Source organism: Monodelphis domestica, chromosome 1 (assembly GCF_027887165.1).
Source record: "Monodelphis domestica isolate mMonDom1 chromosome 1, mMonDom1.pri, whole genome shotgun sequence".
NCBI lineage: Eukaryota > Metazoa > Chordata > Mammalia > Didelphimorphia > Didelphidae > Monodelphis > Monodelphis domestica.
In genome coordinates this window covers 184,966,398-184,980,424 of record NC_077227.1, presented here as the reverse complement: position 1 = coordinate 184,980,424, position 14,027 = coordinate 184,966,398, and positions in this window count along the sequence as shown.

Here is a 14,027-nt window from a genome sequence, read left to right as displayed (position 1 = left end):
AATTAATAATCTCTCATTTCACCTTCTTTCCTTCGTTCTCCCTGGAATTCTTATAGCAAATCCATTCTTTTTTCTGCAGTTCTGCTTGTAATTACTGACAATTTATTTTCTTTGTCTGGAGTTTTATCTTTGGATTCCTTTATTTTATATTTCTTTGTTCTATTAAAAGGTAGTTTTTTCCTTTTTGCTCCATGTAGGCATGTCTTCAACCTCAGAATCTCAAATGGGACTTCGTGCTAAGATCAGGTTCTGCTCTTTCTAGCTTTTTGGATGGGATTTGTAGGCCTAGATCCTGACAGCCACTGAAAAGTCATGGTAAAAATAATTGTATCTAGAATAAGTCCTGCCACGGTTGTAGTTTAGATGCTGATGCTCTGTCTCTAACATTAATGAGATGATTGGGCTCTATATGCTGTACTATAGCTCCTGGCTAGGTGGCTGTCTTGGAGCTTGAAAGCAATTCCTCCCTCCTTAGCCCTGGCCTAGGATCTAAAACAGAACCCAGAACTGGGACAGACCCTACCCATTGATCCAGTACATGTTGATCTCTCCACTTTTTGGTCTCACTAGTCTCAGCCTGACTCCTGGAATAGCTCCATCAAGGAAATGAGACTTTACAGGCTTCAGGTTTATGAAACCTTAGCAAAGCTGGCTTGATTTGGTATTGAAAAAACTCTGTGACTATAATAGCTCATCCCTTGACCATTAAACAAGACCATGCTTCAACACTCAACCAGTGGTTCATTCAGTTATCTTGACATCTGACCTGCTGCTACTCCATTTCTCCCCAAATGGAACAGTACCTTGAGCCTAGGCCAATCGAAATAAGCCCTCAATTTCCAGAGTAGTTGATGCATGCAACTCTGGAGCTCCCATTGGTGTTGATTGGCAATCCAAGCTCCACAAGACTTAAGCCAAGTTTTTATTGGTATGTGAGCAAGCTCCAATTCAAGTAAAGTACTTTATCTAGCCAACCTTAGACCACCAGATGAGACCAGACATCTCAACCAATTTTCCACTTTGGTCATCTTTCCACCTAGCCTACTTGTCCATCCCTCCATCTTGCTCTTGAGTCAGTAATTAAATTAATACCACCATTGTTCCTAGAAAGTTCAAATGTCTACCTTATGGATCAATTCACCACTCCTGTGACTACCCAGATAATTCCTTACCTGTCTACCACTACCAGATGTGTGTTATATCTCCCTATCAGGTTATAAGCTCCTCTAGGGTAGGAATGATCTAACTCTTATATTTGTACTTCCAGTTTCCTGGTGATTTTACCTCAGATCATTCTGGCTTCAGGTTTTTCTTCAGATGACTCTACAACCCTCAGCAGAGTGTTGAGAAGCAGACCACTTCTTGGAGTCCTCAACTTCCAATCTTGAAGTCATTAGGCATGTTCCCTGGCATCTCAGCTCCCAGGCAAGAAGGTTTCTATCAGATCCTTGACTCCAAGTGGCCAGGACTTTAGGTCTATCTTTTAGTACCTCCCAATTTCTAGCTACATTGGCCTCAGCCCATCTTTTGGCATCCCCCACCTGAGACCCTGCAGCTTTACACATTCACCACAGCTTCATGCCTCTCTTTCCTAGCTAATCCTACACTAGCCTAAGTCAACCAGGATGTAGGATTGCAGTGGTACAATATTTTTCTTCATATTTTGTTTGTTTTGGTCCTTTTCTTCATTGCTCCTCAGGTATTTTATGGGATGCTTGGCTTGGCTGGAATCTTTCATATTACCATCCAGAAACCAACTTAGGAAGAATTCAAAGAAATGGAGGATGGCTCACACACAGTGATGCAAAGTGAAGAAAGCAGATTTAAGGGAACAGCATACACACTGATGACAGCTATGCAATTGCCAGCAGCATTAAATAGAAACACAGCTCAGAACATATTCAAGAAGCACCATGAAATAATCGATAGATTATTGGAAATGTTGTCTGGGACCTGGGTTTGAATCTTATTTCAGATACTCATAAGTGAGATGACCATGAACCAACTACTTAATCTCTTTGACGATCAGTTTTCTCATCTGTAAAACAGGAATAAATATTTTTATAGTATTCATCTCAAAGGAATGTCGTAAATCTTAAATGAGATGAGATTTTTAGTTTCCAATCTTTAAAATGTTATGTAAATGTCAATTATTAGAGCAGCTAGGTGACTCAGAGGGTAGTCAGGCTAGGAGACAGGAAGTTCTAGGTTCAAATTTGACTTCAGACAGGTCCTATCTGTGTGATGCTGGGAAAGTCATTTAACCCTAATTGCCTAGCCCTTACTGCCTGTCTGTCTTAGAATTAATACATAGTATCAATTCCAAAGCAGAAGGGAAGTTTTTTATGTCAATATTATTATAATGGACACATTGCAACAATATAACTGACATAACTCTTTGAAGGTTGCAAATGCTACATTATCTATATTTTCTATCCTTTAGCAAACAAATTATGAAGGTACAGTTGTATAAACTATCCATTGCAAATATTCTTTTTAGTTGTTTTGTTTAACTTTTAAAGAAGTATATTTTCCTATGGAATTATATTTTTCTATTTGTCTTCTTTAGTAAAAGAAACTTTATCAATAAAGATAATTCTTTATACTTCTATAACCTATGTACTTTTTTCTTTTAAACCTTTACCTTGCGTCTTGGAGTCAATACTGTGTATTGGTTCCAAAGCAGAAGAGTGGTAAGGGCTAGGCAATGGGGGTCAAGTGACTTGCCCAGGGTCACACAGCTGGGAAGTGTCTGAGGCCAGATTTGAACCTAGGACCTCCCATCTCTAGGCCTGACTCTCAATCCACTGAGCCACCCAGCTGCCCCCATCTTCTAACCCCACTTTAGCTGCTTCCAGGCTTGACAGAATTAAATAGGATTTTTTTCTTCTTTAAAAGTCCCTGAAGTGAATTTTGTCTATGTGTTATTTATAATAAATCTCCTTTGCATCATGCTTTAAAGTTCACAGAGTACTTTCCTTACAAAATGCAGGAGTGTCATTTCATCAATGTAGGGAACTCCTGGTATCGAAATCCCCTCCACCAATGGAGATCTGTAACTTTTATGGTCTTAGTGAATTGCACTAAGCAGTTTGATTTCCAAATGGTCACACAGCTAGTCTATGTCTAAGGTAGAAATTGATCCTGAGTCTTCTGGGTGCCAAAGCTTGCCCTATAGACATAATAAATGCAATTCAAATATTATCTCCTTTTACAGGTGAAGACACTAAAGCGCAGAGAAAACCAATGGCTTTCTCATGGTTACAAACATGATCCATATGGGAACTGTGATTGAGTCTCTGGATTCCTGCCTCCATATCCAAAGTTTTTCTTTTTTAATCCTTAACTTCCATCTTAGAATCAATATTAGATATTGGTTCCAAGGAAGAAGAATGGTAAGTGCTAGGCAAGTGGGGTTAAATGACTTTCCCAGGGTCACACATAGCTAGGAAGTGTCTGAAGCCAGATGTAAATCCAGGATCTCCTATTCCTGGACCTGGCTCTCAATCCACTGAGCCACCCAGTTGCCTCCAGATCCAAAACTCTTTAAAAACTTGACTACTTTAGGACAGGACCTCATTATACTTCCAGTTACCTGATTTGCAACTTTGCAATCCTTGTCCCTTTCTTTTTCTCTGCTCCTTCCATTATCTAATCAATTGTTATTTCTTGTCAATTTTACCTCTACAACCTGCTCCCAGTAACCCAAACCATTCTAATTCAAGGGATAAGTGTCTACCTACATAATTATGGCTGGTTGGCCTATAATCTGGTTAATATGCCATAGGCACAAAGTGCAAAAATAAAAAAAAAATTATAATCTGATAAATTTTGTGATTCAGTCGATCGAAGCTGGAAGAAACCTTCAGGTATTCTAGTCTTCTCACTTCCTCCTCTCCTCCCCCTCCTAAAAAACCACCAACAACTGATGACTAGAGTTGGTATATAAGGAAGGATTCTCAGTTAGTCATACACATTATACAGGGAGTAATGGCCAAACAAAACTGGAACTCAGGCCGTTTGCCTCCCAATTAAGTATACTTTCCACTACAGCAAACTGTCTCTAGGGAAGAAATGTGAGGATCTGACCCATTAAGATGAACTCATAAAAACTAGTTCAGACTGGTGTGACCATGTGGCTGATTGTAATAAAAGTTTCAGTTGGTTTTCTAGTTAAGCTACAGTCTGGCCAGTAGTTTCTTTTTTTGTTTAAACAAACAACAGTGTCTATAATTGGGAAGCTGCATAAGAGAAACAGCTGTCTGAGAAGAGAATATGTAGGATTTTCATGGGCTGGCTTCAAGGGCAACCTTCATCTCTCTTGCTCTCCTTCTTGAGTGAAGGAAATGGAACAATGAAGAGGTGGGTAGTGCTAGAGACACGGTAACTTCAAGAAGTCTTCTATAACTCTTGAAAGCTTCATATTCTACAACACTGATCATTCAGTCCATTCTTGGGTTGTTTCATCTTAACCATAACTGGCCTATCCTTTTACCCACTCTTTGATTACTCTTTTGTCTTGACAGCCTTGCATGTTGGCTACTCAGTGGTCAGTTTGGTGGATCCTGAGCTGAGAAAGCCAATAACGATATTTTTAATATGGAAAACAATCAACTTTAAGGAAAAAAGTCCAAGAATTTCGAGCAAAGTTTCCAAACTCCAAATGCTTTTCAGTGTTTAGGAACATTCAATTAAATTATTTTTTCAGGGTCCCCAAGTGTCAACTTTACCACAATATTGAATGTCATATTCTTCCTTCCAAACTTTATGATATATAATCTTAAGTCAGTGAATATTAAGATCATCTTACTTAGAAAATAAATGGAAATATAATGAATGAAGGACTCAGTGCTATATGTAAGTGGTATTGGGCAACAAGGGATGTTTCCAAAACTTTCAAGTACCTCCCTTCTAATGCTACAAATAAGCAACATATGGCTCTATAGCTTATTCCCTGAATGGTCTCTGAGATTGTTCTGCAATTGGCTTGCTGACAGCAAGTTGGGTTGATTTTTTTTCAATAGACTTTACAGTTAGCCATTAGTTTTCAAGCTAAATCCTTAACTTGTTAAGTAAGGGACTTCAAAAATATGTCTGCATGATCACATGACTTCAACTTGCTCTGAACTTCTAATACCTTATATTTCTGTCACTGTCATGTAGAAACACTGTAAAGCTATTTAGCATAATGACATAGAATGTTGAGTGTCTCCCATCTCTCTCTTTCTCATCAGGGTGTGGTGCACATTGGTTAGACAGATTTGCCAAGTAAAATGGCTACTCAGGCCAGTAGCATTTCTTCCAGCTACATCTTGAAATGATTAAATGCTCTTTCTCCTGATGAAGACTATTTTTATCTGGAGCCAAAGGATGACTTTGATTATGGGACTTGATTGGATCATTAGTGAAACCATGACATGAAAGGTGAGGATTAGAAAACATTCATACTAATGTGCCTTATGCATTTGCAGTGTGATGTGAGGAAATGACTGGTCAAATTCACTGAATCAAATAGGCGCCTTCCTGTCCAGAGAGGGTGACACTCCTTAAAGTAATTAAAATTTAAAAGCCAAAGTCTTTCTGTTGGGGAAAGTTAAGAGTTGTACTTTGTAAGTCATCATCAGTTCAAGCAAATCACAAGCTTCATTTCAGATGGATGGAGACCCTAAGGCTGAAAATGGGATTATTAATAGGATTAATAAATAAAGACAACTGGTAATGCCTTGAATAGTTTGTGAGGGGGAAGTGCTAGAGTACCAGGTATTGGTCATACTTATGTGAGTTACTAGACAAAAGAGAGAGTAGACATCACAGTCCAAGGTTGATTGGAGAAAATGCTACAAACATTAAAGCAAAAGTAAGTTTCAAAGAAACAAGAAAATTTCCCATTGGCTTAGGGGGGTATTTTTTTCACCTTGATAAGATTCTTGCTATAAGAAAAATAAAATTCATAGTAGCCCAGAATAAATTCTGCTCAGGGTGAAATATGCAGACTTAGACAACAATGCAGATGAATTCCAGTTACTTCTTTGACTGAGAAGCAGAAGATTAGAAGATTACAAAAGTAAATCAGATGTATTTCTTCAAGGAAAGAAGATGACCCTTGTGATTTCAACAGTTTTGTGGAGAACATTATTTCTGGAGAGACTACTTTGGTTTATGGGATTTGACAGGACCGATATATGTTACACAAAAGGCTTATTGATTACACATAAATTGACAGAGAGCAAAAATTAGTTGCAATTGATCATTGATTGCCTAATGCCAATTTACTGCTAAGTGGTCCAATGAAAAATTCAATTTTTAGCTTAAATGGTTCTTAGATTATTCACATAGTATTTTATGTTTTAGAATTAGAAAGGACCTTGAAGGCTTTGAGGTAATTCTTCAAATAAGAAAATGGAGACACAAAGAGATTAAGTGACTTGGCTAGCACCACAAAGGTTATAAGAGCCTGAAGAGGGATGTGATTTAGGAGTCAGTCTTCCTTATCTCAAGTCCAGTGCCTTACCCATAACATAATGTTGCTGCTCATATTTATGAATTTATAAAATTATTAATACATATACATATATTTTCCCATGGAATTACAAGTTAAGAGAAGGAAAGATGAATAAGTTATTTTCATAACCTGATAATTTCTTTTGGGTCAAGATTAGCAGAGGTAATGAAATATGAAAGAATTTCCTTACTTCAAGGAGAGAATGGTTTAAGTTCTTTTGTTTGTTTGTTTTTGTTTTTGTTTTTTCTTAAAACCCTTACCTTCCATCTTGGAGTCAATACTGTGTATTGGCTCCAAGGCAGAAGAGTGGTAAGGGCTAGGCAATGGGGGTTAAGTGACTTGTCCAGGGTCACACAGCTGGGAAGTGTCTGAGACCAGATTTGAACCTAGGACCCCCCCATCTCTAAGCCTGGCTCTCAATCCCCTGATCTACTTGGTTGCCCTCCTAAGCCTAGTACTTTTTACTTTAAAAAGTACATTTACTTAAAAAAAAAAACTGGGGGCAGCATTGGATTGAGAGCCAGGCCTAGAGACGGGAGGTCCTAGGTTCAAATCTGGTCTCAGACACTTCCCAGCTGTGTGACCCTGGGCAAGTCACTTGATCCCCATTGCCTAGCCCTTACCACTCTTCTGCCTTGGTAGCAATACACAGTATTGATTCTAAGATAGAAGGTAAAGGATTAAAAAAAATATTATGCTTGAGATCTGAGTCCCAAATCTACCACTTACTAATTTTGTCTGTAAGCCATTCATTTAGGCTTTGTAAACTTCCACTTGTTTACTTAGCTGTAAAATTGGAATATTTTCCCTCTCTACTGTTAAGGGTAAAATTTAGGGTTGAGACTGAATAAAATTTTATTGGTCCCAGGGATTTAAATTCTAAATCCCAATGAAATACTCAAGTCAGAATGGAATTTTATGGTGGTTTATTTACAATAGAAGGGAGAAATTAAGAATGAGGGAGAGAGAGATAAAGGGGAAGATCTGCTTTGGCTTGGTCTGAGCCAGGGAGAGTTCACAGGCCTCAGCCATGGGGCCTTCCCAGAAGATTAAATCTAGATTGGCTTCCAACTACGAGGCCCCCTCCAAGATGAGGGGTCTCCTTGGAGGCTAGTGCCTTCAGAAATGGTCAAGAAAATGGTGAGTCAGCCTTAACACTCACCACGTGGACATCTCAGGGAAGCAGTCTGAGGTCCCACACTCCAGAGCTCCTCCAAGTCAAGTACCACTGACAAAGACTTCAAAAAGTCCCTCTCACAGGAAGTGATGCAAAATATAAAAGCAGTTCTTTATATCACCTCCTGTGTCTCACATGTACCAATGGTGGCTTAAACTTGACTTTGGACAGCCCAGGGGGTCAGTCAGTTGTTTCTGATGTATCACTTGCTAGCACATGCAGGTCATAATCCTTAAGTGGAGGTGTATACATTCCTGGTTGCTAAAATTCTAAAGACTAAGCAGGATGGATTAAATCTAAAATCCACATTACCTTTCTTAGCTATTGTAATTATCAAGTTAGATTGTGTGTGTGTGTGTGTGTGTGTGTGTGTGTGTGTGTGTGTGTGTGTGTTGTATCACTTTGGAACTATAGATTCAATTCTATTCAAGAACCATTTATTTTTTAAATGTTCACTCTATATAAGGAATTTGACTAGGGATACAAACTCAAGCAAAAAAGTCCCTGCTCTCAGAGAGTTTCAATTCTATCAGGCAGATACCATATATATTCAAGTAAGTAAACATGAATTATATATGAAGTAATTTTACAAGGAACAAAGCCCTAATAATTGAGAGGATTAGTAGGAATTAGCATCTGAGCTGTACTTTGAAGGAAGTTGGGATCATAGAAGGTGAAAATTAGAAGGAAGTGCATTCCAAAGAACATTTATACAAAGGAAGCAAAAGACAGTATGTTGTGTATGGGTACAACAGGAAGATCAACTTGATAGAACATGAGTATGTGAAGATTGCTAATATCAGGTTGTTGTTTTCTATCATGTCTGACTCTTAGTAATTCTATTTGAAGTTTTCTTGGCAAAAATAGTGAAGTAGTTTGTCATTTCCTTCTTCAGCTAATTTTATAGGTGAGGAAATTGAAGCAGAGTTAGTTAAATTACTTATCCAGGATCACATAGCTAGTAAGTGTCTGAGGCCAGATATGAACTCTTCTTTTGACTCCAGACCTGGCACGCTATCCACTGAGTCACCTAGAAAACCAGATTGTAGAGGTCTTTAAGTCCAGGCTGAGTGTTTTGCATCTTAACATAGAGACAATAAGGAAAATTGCCGGTTTTTAAATAGAGGGGTGACATGATCATATCTGGGCTTTATGAATATCAGTTCATGAACTTTGTGGAAGATGATATTGAAGATGGGGGAAGATGGGTTGGAAGGCTATTGTAATAATACAGATCAGAAGTGATCAGAACTACAAAGGAAGGAGCAGTTGTCTTCTGAGGGGACAGATATTATAGAATTTGGTAGCTGATTGATAATGAAGACTTAAAGAGAAGGAAGAATATGGATGATTCCAATTTTGCAGACCTGATTGACTGTAAGAATAATTGTACCAAGGGCCAGCTAGGTGGCTCAGTGAATTGAGAGCCAGGCCTAGAGACAGGAGGTCCTGTATTCAAATTTGATCTCAGATCCTTCCTAGCTATATGATCCTGAGCAAGTCACTTAACCTAGCTCTTAGCCTACCCCTTACCACCCTTTGGACTTGGAACCAATACATAGTATTTATTCTAAGACAGAAGGAAAGGGTTTTTAAAAAGGAATGATGGTGCCATCTGCAGAAATGGCTATTTGGATAAAATGCTATATAAATGTGGTCTATTTGTATTATTTTTTGTATTAATATTCTAGTTATAATTATATCACTTATATACTCTTCTGAGAAGCACTACTCTTTAAGTTACATTACTGAAGCTTAGTTTTTTAGAAATAAAATAAACATTATTTATGCTGATGTTTAGTTTCCAGTAGGAAATTTATAAAACCATTAACAGGAAAAACATTTATTTTCACCGTTGTTGATTTAATGTATTATTATTGCAAATTCTTCTTCCCCTCTTCACTATATTGAATATTAACCAAAATCTAAAATAATCTGACCAAAATCAATATCATATTGAGGCTAAATATTAGTGCTGTATAATATTTTTAGGTAAAATATGCTCAATTAACTCCTTGGCTCTAAAAGAAGCAATATTAGACACGATTCTATATAGAAAAAGAGTTCCACCTTTATTTCTAAGTCATTTATGGAATCTGATTCAATAAAAGAATTTCTGAGCTATAGCCATTGCCTTCCAGAGTCATTAATTTATGTAGATGCCAAAGCTACTGAATGCTACTTGCTGTACATGTGTTTTGACCTTAGCACATTCAGTGGATGCTGAGACACAAAAAGGGTTAGACTTACTTGCCTGCCCTTTCCCAAGATTATCTTCAAATGAAATCATGCCTTGGGAGTTACATTGCTACATAATGCCCCTGTGTGGTGACATCAGGGTCATGTGGAATTCTCTTTTCCATTCCCTGTACCTGAAATGGACTTCTCTCCATAAAGACATCTATGTCTAATCTCCAACCTCAAGCAAATTGTTAAGTCTCATTAAATATGTTAAATGAGTCATATTAAAATAGAATTTGCATTCATTCTTTTTAAATGAAACAAAATAATAATAACCTAATGGTCCTATTCCCAATCAGCTAGAATTCTTCTTCAATTGTCATATTCATTCACCTCCTGTTGTTGACATTAGATTTTTCCAGTAATATCTCACTTGAGAATTTGGACCTATCATGTGACATGTCTTCCACTTATTTGTCCTTTGTCATTGTTCCCTCCTACACTTGACCAAAACTATGCAGAAGATAAAGCAATTTTTTAAATGTTCAAAAAAAGCCATTCAGATACTGTTGGATTTTCATTCAGCAAGATTGTTGTTTTAGGAGAAATGAAATTAATTTTTTTCAGGAGTGAATCTTGGTTCTGTCATGCAACAGAACTTTTTCTTTCTGAATATTCTGAATAATATGAAATAATATTATTATTATTATTTAGGGATGATCTGAAGATGTATCTGATTGATATCATGCATAAGTGACCATCTGAAAATACACTTGATTTCATTCTGTGACTCCTCACTCTTTAAAGTTCTTATAAATATCTCTTGCTAAGAGTTTATGATGTAAGTACTCATTCAATAGTTATCCCATTATCTAAGAGTGCAATGAGCCCTTCTTTAATTTCTCCCAGAAGTTCACAACTCAGGAAGTCAGAAAACCATGGCAGACAAATGCTCCAAAATTTTTGGCTTAACATGTACATAACATTAGGAACCCCTCCCTCTGAGTACACTCTGTACCCATAACAGAATGATAAGCATGTTGAAGAGGTCCAAAATCCACTTATAATACCAACACATGGGTTTGTATGAAAGTATTACATTGTTATCCCTGGACTAACAAAATACAGTTTTTTCTTTGAATCTTGTTTGTGGAAATAAAGAATAGTATGAGATGCTACAGAATTGATTGGGGAAGTGCTAGTTAGCAAGTAGGCTTTCTGGAGCAAGCTGGTTAGACAGGTTTCCTCCACTTCTCAATGTGGAAAGGAAATCATTCCTAGCATTAGATGCCTGGGACACACTCAGGCCCTGCCTGGTTGTATGACATGAAATTAAAGTGGACTAGTGGTTTTGGTTCCTCATAATTGTTAGGGATGAATTACAAGCAATAGAATTGGTATTTTGGAAGTTATAGCTGCTCATGAAACTGAGTACATGACAAATGCTAAATGAGAGTGAAGAATTCTTCCGCCTGTATCCATTGTTCCCATGATATTCACTAACTGCTTAAATTGGAGCTGCCTGATACATGTACCACTTGGCAAGTGAAGTAACTCACATGACAAACTAATGGTCCCAAATGTTCCATTGTATTGGGTATAAGACTGTCTTTGAACAAATTATCAAACATATATGTTGTGGGTTCCCACTGGTTGGAGAGAAGGAATCTGTCTTGGTCCTTCTTCTCTTTTTTCTTTAAACTGTTTATCTTGTTGGCTTTTTTATATAAATATGTGGGTACATCTACCCCTACTCTATCTCCTGAGTTCTAATCCCATATAACCAGATGCATGTTGGACATTTTGGACTGGATGTCCCAAAGGAATCTCAAACTCAGTAGCTTAAAGCAGAACTCATTTTTCTCTTTAGACCCTCCTCTCTTCCAAGTCTCCTTATTACTGCCGAGGACACCATTTTCCTAGATACTCAGGTTCACAACTTTAGTGGCATCTTCAAGTCCTTACTCTCACTACTCCCTCCCCCATTTACTGAGTCCATTGTCAAATCTTGTCATTACTACCATCACAGCATCTCTCTCTTCTCCCACACCTGCAACCCTAGTTCAGGCCTTCATCATCTCTCACCTGGGCAACTGCATTAACCTTTTATTAGTTGTTGATGAGTTTTTGGTTAAACATTAAAAATATTTACATGTTATTCCCACTTCCTGAGAAATCTCTTGAAAAAAAGTAAAACAATTAAGTAAAACTAGCAATACAACGACCACATCTGAAAGTGTATTCAAGATTTCACATTTGTAACACCCTCCCATACACTTATTCCCCCCACATATGCAAAAAAGTTAACCAAAAATCTATTGTCTCTGCTTTCCATCCTTTACCACATTAGGGGAAAATTAAGAAAAACCAATTTAGTATAGTCAGACAAAACAAATTCCCTCAATAGCTACACATGCAAACACATCATATATATATATATATATATATATATATATATATATATATATATATGTACATATGCATATGTATAGAGAGAGATATATCCTAAACCCATCATTTCTTTACAATGGGTAGCACCATTGATTCACCGTGACCATGTATAATCATTGAATTCTTCATAGTTTTTATAGTTTTCAAAGCTGTTGGGTTTTTATCTGTATTATTGTTACTGTATAAATTGTTCTCTTGGTCTTGCTCATTTCATTCACCTATATTTCTGTAAAAGACTTCAATACTATCCATTTTTGTAATATTAATTTTTTTTACTTTGTTGCATCAATTCTTTTAAGTCTTTCCATGACTTAACATCCACATTCCTTATAGTACAATAGTATTCCATCACAATCATATACCATTGACTTGATTAGTTTCCAGGGTTTTTTTTTTTTGCTACCAGAAAAAAAGAGTTGCTCCAAGTATTTTTGCATTATAAAGGGCCTTTTTCTTTTTCTTAGTTCTCTTGGATAAAGGAATAGTAGTGGTATAGCTGGATGAAGGACACACATTGTTGAGTAATTTTTTCTATACATGATTCCAAATTTCTTTGTCCAAAATGGTTGTATCTATTCACAGGTTCACTAGCAGTGCACCAAATGTGCCTGTTTTCTCATACCTTCTCCAAAATTCATCAATGTCCTTTTTTGTCATTTAAGCTACTCTGAAGGGTGCAAGGTATAATTGCAGAATAGCTTTATTTGCATCTTTTATATATGGCAATATCAAACTATAGTACAACTCAATAATTATTTTTTAAATTACTTGTACTGGTTGAAAAACAGAGAAATGATCAGTGGAACAGATTAGGTATATAATATATAGAAGCAGATGTGTCTAGTAGCCTAATATTTGATAAACATAAGGATGTCAGCTACTAATATAGAAAGTCACTATTTAACAAAAATTTCTGGGAAAATTGAATAGTAGGCTGGAAGAAATTAGATTTAGATCAACCTTTTGCATCTTATATAAACTATCAAATGTATACATAACCAAAATATCATAAATATATTAGAGGTACATGAAAAAAATACCCATCAGATCTATGGACAGGAGAAAAGTTCATGACAAAGCAAGGAATAGAGAGAATCATTGAAGGTAAAATAGAACATTTTGGTTGCATAAAATTAAAAAGGTTTTGCATGAACAAATCAAATAATGCTAATATTAAAAGTGAAATAATTAATTTAATAATAATTAATTTAATTAATTAAATCTTTGTAGGAAGTTTCTCTGATAAAAATCTCCTTTCTGAGATATATAAGGAATCAGTGAATATTTCTAAGAAAAAGAACGGTTCTCCAATTGATACATGTTTTAAGGATATACAAAAGCAGTCAACCTGGTTCCTTGAATATATGCCTCCTCCCCAATCTATCCTGCATATAGCTGTCAGAGTGATTTTCCAGAGATACAAGTGTGATCATTTCTCAGTAAACTTCAGTGGCTCCCTATGATCTGCCTTTGTTTATTACAGCCTGCTCCTTACTACCTTTGCAGTCTTCTTATGCTTTATTTCCTGCTTCAAATCCTATAATCCAGCCATGTTGGCCTGCTTGTTATTCCTTGCAAAGGACATTCCTCTGAACCTTTGTACTTGCTGTTTCCTATGCCTGAAATCCCTTACTCTCTACTGTCACCTTTTAGAATCCCTGATACAGAAAGTGGGGATACTTTCTGCAAAAGACATTTTCAATTCCCTACCCTAAG